This window comes from Arachis hypogaea, chromosome 6, assembly GCF_003086295.3.
Source record: "Arachis hypogaea cultivar Tifrunner chromosome 6, arahy.Tifrunner.gnm2.J5K5, whole genome shotgun sequence".
Lineage (NCBI taxonomy): Eukaryota > Viridiplantae > Streptophyta > Magnoliopsida > Fabales > Fabaceae > Arachis > Arachis hypogaea.
Genome location: NC_092041.1, coordinates 89,858,325 through 89,865,888, shown reverse-complemented (window position 1 = coordinate 89,865,888; position 7,564 = coordinate 89,858,325).

Genomic DNA, 7,564 nt, shown 5'->3' with positions numbered 1-7,564 from the left:
CAATCACACTTTTGCAATCCCGCACAACTAACCAGCAAGTGTACTGGGTCGTCCAAGTAATACCTTGCGTGAGCAAGGGTCGATCCCACAGAGATTGTCGGCTTGAAGCAAGCTATGGTTATCTTGTAAATCTTAGTCAGGATATCAGAAATTATCAGGATTGATTGTGAAAAGCAAAAGAACATGAAATGATTACTTGTTTTGCAGTAATGGAGAATAGGTTGAGGTTTGGAGATGCTCCATCTTCTGAATCTCTGCTTTCCTACTGTCTTCTTCTTCAAACACGCAAGTCTCCTTCCATGGCAAGCTGTATGTAGGGTTTCACCGTTGTCAATGGCTACTTCCCATCCTCTCAGTGAAAGCGATTGCATATGCTCTGTCACAGCATAGCGGAATTCATCTGTCGGTTCTCAATCAGGCCGGAATAGAATCCAGTGATTCTTTTGTGTCTGTCACTAACGCCCCGCCTTCAGGAGATTGAAGCACGTCACAGTCATTCAATCATCGAATCCTACTCAGAATACGACAGACAAGGTTTAGACCTTCCGGATTCTCTTGAATGACGCCATCAGTCCTAGCTTATACCACGAAGATTCCGATTAAAGAATCCAAGAGATAACTACTTAATCTAAGGTAGAACGGAGGTGGTTGTCAGTCACACGTTCATGATTGAGAATGATGATGATTGTCACAGATCATCACATTCATCCGGATTAAGAACAAGTATTATCTTAGAATGGAAGCAAGCATGATTGAATGAGAAACAGTAGTAATTACATTAATCCATCAAGACACAGCAGAGCTCCTCACCCCCAACCATGGGGTTTAGAGACTCATGCTGTGGAAGATACACAAAGAAAGGTGTAAAGTGTCATAAGGTCATAAGCTCCTGATACAATGTCAAAAGATCCTATTAATAGTAAACTAGTAGCCTAGGGTGTACAGAAATGAGTAAATGACGTAAAAATCCACTTCTGGGTCCACTTGGTGTGTGCTTGGGCTGAGCAATGAAGCATTTTCGTGTAGAGACCTTTTCTGGAGTTAAACGCCAGCTTTCATGCCAGTTCGGGCGTTTAACTCCAAGTTTTATGCCAGTTCCGGCGTTTAACGCTGGAATTTCTGAGGCTGTTTTGCCACGCCGGTTTGGGCCATCAAATCTTGGGCAAATTATGGACTATCATATATTGCTGGAAAGCCCAGGATGTCTACTTTCCAACGCCGTTGAGAGCACGCCAATTGGGTTTCTGTAGCTCCAGAAAATCCACTTCGAGTGCAGGGAGGTCAGAATCCAACAGCATCTACAGTCCTTTTTGGTCTCGGAATCAGATTTTTGCTCAGGACCCTCAATTTCAGCCAGAAAATACCTGAAATCACAGAAAAACACACAAACTCATAGTAAAGTCCAGAAAAGTGAATTTTAGCTAAAAACTAATAAAAATATACTAAAAACTAACTAGATCATACTAAAAACATACTAAAAATAATGCCAAAAAGCATACAAATTATCCGCTCATCACAACACCAAACTTAAATTGTTGCTTGTCCCCAAGCAACTGAAAATCAAAGTAGGATAAAAAGAAGAGAATATACTATAGACTCCAAAATATCAAGGAAACATAGCTCCAATTAGATGAGCGTGACTAGTAGCTTTTTGCCTCCGAACAGTTTTGGCACGTCACTCTATCCCTTGAAGTTCAGAATGATTGGCATCTATAAGAACTCAGAACTCAGATAGTGTTATTGATTCTCTTAGTTGAGCATAATGATTCTTGAACATAGCTAGTGTATGAGTCTTGGCTGTGGCCCAAAGCACTCTGTCTTCCAGTATTACCACCGGATACATACATGCCACAGACACATAATTGGGTGAACCTTTTCAGATTGTGACTCAGCTTTGCTAAAGTCCCCAATTAGAGGTGTCCAAGGTTCTTAAGCACACTCTTGTTGCCTTGGATCACAACTCTTTATTCTTTATTTCTTTCTTTTTCTCTTTTTTTTCGAATTTTTTTTTTGTATCCACTGCTTTTTCTTGCTTCAAGAATCAGTCTAATGATTTTTAGATCCTCAATAACAGTTCTCCTTTTCCTCATTCTTTCAAGAGCCAACAATTTTTAACATTCTCAAAACAACAAATTCAAGAGACATATGCACTGTTCAAGCATTCATTCAGAAAACAAAAAGTATTGTCACCACATCAAACTAATTCAACTAGTTTCAATGATAAATTTTGAAATCCTGTACTTCTTGTTCTTTTGTGATTAAAGCATTTTTCATTTAAGAGAGGTGATGGATTCATAGGACATTCATATCTTTAAGGCATAAAAATTCAATTTTATTAATTATAAATTAAGACAAGACTCAAAAATAGATATAAAATGAAACTAAAAAAAAAAACGAAAAATAAAAACAAAACAAAGGAAAAAAAACGCAAACATAGGCTCCTAATGATAGAGGTTTTCACAGGTTAGGACTCAACAACCTTGATTTTGAGAAGTGGATGCTCCCTCAGCTTGAGAGGAGAACTTTTGGCGTTTCAATTCTTGGAGTTCACGCCCCTGCTTCTCTTGTTCCTTTAGCAATTTGCAGAGCATGCAGTTCTGATTCTGCTGTTCTTCCTTCAGTTGCTCCATAGTCTCTTGCAACTTGGTGATAGATGCTTCTAGGCTGGTCCAGTAGTCAATTCTTGGGAATTCAGGGAGGAATTCCTGCGCCCTCTTCTTGATAGAGTTGTCTTGCACTTGTCCTTCCATTGACTTCTTGGTGATTGGGTGTTCAATGGGTATGAACTCATCTACTCCCATCTTCACCCCAGCCTCTTTACAGAGCAAGGAGATTAGGCTTGGATAAGCCAATTTGGCTTCAGTGGAATTCTTATTTGCAATTGTGTAGATCTCACAAGCAATCACATGATGAACCTCCACTTCTTTTCCAAGCATAATGCAATGAATCATCACTGCTCTCTTGATGGTGACCTCAGAACGGTTGCTAGTGGGCAATATAGAACGCCCAATAAAGTCTAGCCAACCTCTTGCAATTGGCTTGAGGTCTCCCCTCTTGAGTTGGTTTGGGACACCCTTTGAATTGGTTATCCACTTAGTCCCAGGGAGGCATATATCCTCTAGATCTTGATCCAACCCTTTATCTACTCTCACCATCCTCCTATTGAAGGAATCAGGATCATCTTGTAGTTGAGGTAGTTTGAAGATTTCTCTTATTTTGTCCAGATGGAAGTACATAACTTTCCCTCTGACCATGGTTCTGTAGGTATGGTAAGCAGTTCCAGTCATTCTCTGCTTATCTGTTAGCCACAGATTAGAGTAGAATTCCTGAACCATGTTCCTTCCAACCTTTATTTCTGGATTGGTCAGAACTTCCCATCCTCTGTTTCGAATTTGCTCTTGGATCTCCGGATATTCATCTTCTTTCAGATCAAATTTAACTTCCGGGATCACTGACCTCAGACCCATTATTTTGTGATAATGGTCTTCATGTTCTTTGGTTAAGAACTTCTCTTGATTCCAAAGATTCTTTGGATTAGTCTCTTTCTTTCCTCTTGAGTTGGTTTGTTTTCCCTTAGGAGCCATGATCTTGATGAATCTTGGCTTAGTGATCACGGAAAAGCACACCAAACTTAGAGGTTTTGCTTGTCCTCAAGCAAAAAGAGAAGAAAGAAGAGAAGAGAGAGAGAGGGGAAGAGGAAATTCGAATGGTGTGATGGAAAGAGGAAGCCAAACACGAATTTATAAGGTGAGGGGGAGAGTTTTTTCGAAAAAAAAAGAGAGATTTGAAAGGAGATTTGAGAAGATATGGAAAGAAATTGAGAAAAGGGTGAGTTTTTGAAGAAGATTTGGGATTAATTTGAAATAGATTTGAAGAATGGTTTTGATTTGTGAAGATTTGAAAGTGAATGATGAAAGGTTGAAGTGCATTTATGTAGAAGAGTATGGGTAAAAAGAGGAAAGTTTGAAAAAATTTGAGTTGAAAACAAAAATGTGGTCCCCCCACCTTTCTGGCGTTAAACGCCCAGAATGGCACTCATTCTGGCGTTTAACGCCCAATTGGCACCCCTTTTGGGCGTTTAACGCCCAGCCTGGTGCCCTGGCTGGCGTTAAACGCCAGAAAGCCTTCATCACTGGGCGTTTTTCAAAACGCCCAGGATGCTGCACACCTGGCGTTAAACGCCCAGAATGGTGCCCATTCTGGCGTTTAACGCCCAAAATGGCACCATTCCTGGCGTTAAACGCCCAGAATGGTACCCATTCTGGCGTTTAACGCCCAAAATGCCCCTTACTGGCATTTTTTCGCCAGTAAGCTCATTTTCTCTGCTTTTTGAGCTGAATCCTTCTGTAACTCTGTGAATTCCTTCATTTTTGATATTTGCCTCTGTAAGAACTAATCATATAACCTACTAATGACTAGGTTGCCTCCCAGCAAGCGCTTCTTTACTGTCTTTAGCTGGACCTTCACTGAGAATCACTCAAGTCTCAGTTTTGAGCATTCCTGCTCAAAATTCCCTTCAAGATAATGCTTGATTCTCTGTCCATTAACAATGAACTTCTTGTCAGAATCAATATCCTGAAGCTCAACATATCCATATGGTGACACTCCTGTAATCACATACGGACCCCTCCAACGGGATTTGAGTTTTCCTGGAAACAGTCTGAGCCTAGAGTTGAAGAGCAGAACCTTTTGTCCTGGCTCAAAGACTCTGGTTGACAACTTCTTGTCATGCCATTTCTTTGCCTTTTCCTTATAAATTTTTGCATTTTCAAAGGCATTGAGTCTGAACTCCTCTAGCTCATTTAGCTGGAGCAGTCTTTTTTCACCAGCTAACTGTGCATCCATGTTTAGGAATCTGGTTGCCCAGTAGGCTTTATGTTCCAGTTCCACAGGCAAATGACAGGCCTTCCCATACACCAGTTGGTATGGGGAGGTTCCTATAGGAGTCTTGAATGCTGTTCTGTATGCCCACAGAGCATCATCCAAGCTCTTTGCCCAATCCTTTCTTCGGGCCATCACAGTCCGTTCCAGGATTCTCTTTAGCTCTCTGTTAGAGACCTCAGCTTGCCCATTTGTCTGTGGATGATACGGAGTTGCCACTTTGTGGCTAATTCCATATCTAACCATAGCAAGGTGTAGCTGTTTATTGCAGAAATGAGTGCCCCCATCACTGATTAGCACTCTGGGAATGCCAAATCTGCTGAAAATGTTTTTCTGGAGGAATTTCAGTACGGTCTTTGTGTCATTAGTGGGTGTAGCAATTGCTTCTACCCACTTAGATACATAGTCCACTGCCACCAGAATGTAAGTGTTTGAGTATGATGGTGGGAATGGCCCCATGAAGTCAATCCCCCATACATCAAACAGTTCTATCTCTAATATCCCTTGTTGAGGCATGGCATATCCATGAGGCAGGTTACCAGCTCTTTGGCAACTGTCACAGTTACGCACAAACTCTCGGGAATCTTTATAGAGAGTAGGCCAGTAGAAGCCACATTGGAGGACTTTAGTGGCTGTTCGCTCACTTCCAAAATGTCCTCCATACTGTGATCCATGGCAGTGCCATAGGATCCTTTGTGCTTCTTCTCTGGGTACACACCTGCGGATCACTCCGTCAGCACATCTCTTAAAGAGATATAGTTCATCCCATAAGTAGTACTTGGCATCTGAAATTAATTTCTTTCTCTGCACATGGCTGTACTCTTTGGGTATGAACCTCACAGCTTTATAATTTGCAATATCTGCAAACCATGGAGCTTCCTGAATGGCAAATAGTTGCTCATCCGGGAAAGTCTCAGAAATCTCAGTAGAAGGGAGGGACGCCCCAGCTACTGGTTCTATTCGGGACAGATGATCTGCTACTTGGTTCTCTGTCCCTTTTCTGTCTCTTATTTCTATATCAAACTCTTGCAGAAGCAACACCCATCTGATGAGCCTGGGTTTTGAATCCTGCTTTGTGAGTAAGTATTTAAGAGTAGCATGGTCAGTGTACACAACCACTTTGGACCCCACTAGATAGGATCTAAACTTGTCAATGGCATAGACCACTGCAAGTAACTCTTTTTCTGTGGTTGTGTAGTTCTTCTGTGCGTCATTTAGAACACGGCTGGCATAGTAAATGACGTGCATAAGTTTGTTATGCCTCTGTCCCAACACTGCACCAATGGCATGGTCACTGGCATCACACATTAGTTCAAATGGCAATGTCCAATCTGGTGCAGAGATGACTGGTGCTGTGACCAGCTTAGCTTTCAGGGTCTCAAACGCCTGCAGACACTGTGTGTCAAACACAAATGGTGTGTCAGTAGCTAACAGGTTACTCAGAGGTTTTGCAATTTTTGAAAAATCCTTTATAAACCTTCTGTAAAATCCTGCATGCCCCAGAAAGCTTCTGATTGCCTTAACATTGGCAGGTGGTGGTAATTTTTCAATTACCTCTACCTTTGCCTTATCCACCTCTATTCCCTTGCTTGAAATTTTGTGCCCAAGGACAATTCCTTCAGTCACCATAAAGTGACATTTCTCCCAGTTTAAAACCAGGTTAGTCTCTTGGCATCTTTTCAAGATAAGTGCTAGGTGATTAAGACAGGAGCTAAATGAGTCTCCATATACTGAAAAGTCATCCATGAAGACTTCCAGAAATTTCTCTACCATATCTGAGAAGATAGAGAGCATGCACCTCTGAAAGGTTGCAGGTGCATTGCACAGACCAAAAGGCATCCTCCTATAGGCAAACACGCCAGAAGGGCAAGTGAATGCTGTTTTCTCTTGGTCCTGAGGATCCACTGCAATTTGGTTGTAGCCTGAATAGCCATCCAAAAAGCAGTAATAATCATGGCTAGCTAGTCTTTCTAGCATTTGGTCTATGAATGGTAGAGGGAAATGATCCTTTTTGGTGGCTGTATTGAGCCTTCTGTAATCAATACACATGCGCCACCCTGTGACTGTCCTAGTAGGAACCAGTTCATTTTTTTCATTATGAACCACTGTCATGCCTCCCTTTTTGGGAACAACTTGGACAGGGCTCACCCAGGGGCTATCAGAAATAGGATAAATAATCCCAGCCTCTAGTAATTTAGTGACCTCTTTCTGCACCACCTCCTTCATGGCAGGATTTAGCCTCCTCTGTGGTTGGACCACTGGTTTGGCATTATCCTCCAATAGGATCTTGTGCATGCATCTAGCTGGGCTAATGCCCTTAAGATCACTTATGGACCACCCAAGAGCTGTCTTGTGTGTCCTTAGCACTTGAATCAGTGCTTCCTCTTCCTGTGAATTTAAAGCAGAGCTTATAATTACTGGAAAAGTGTCACCCTCTCCCAGAAATGCATATTTCAGGGATGGTGGTAGTGGTTTGAGTTCAGGCTTGGGAGGCTTATCCTCCTCCTGAAGAATTTTCGAAAATTCCTTTGCCTCCTCTAAGTCTTCTTGATCAGGCTGAGCATCTTTGAAGATGTCCTCAAGCTCTGATTCTAGGCTTTCAGCCATATTGATCTCTTCTACCAGAGAATCAATAATGTCAGCGCCCATGCAGTCATTTGGTGTGTCTGGATGCTGCATAGCT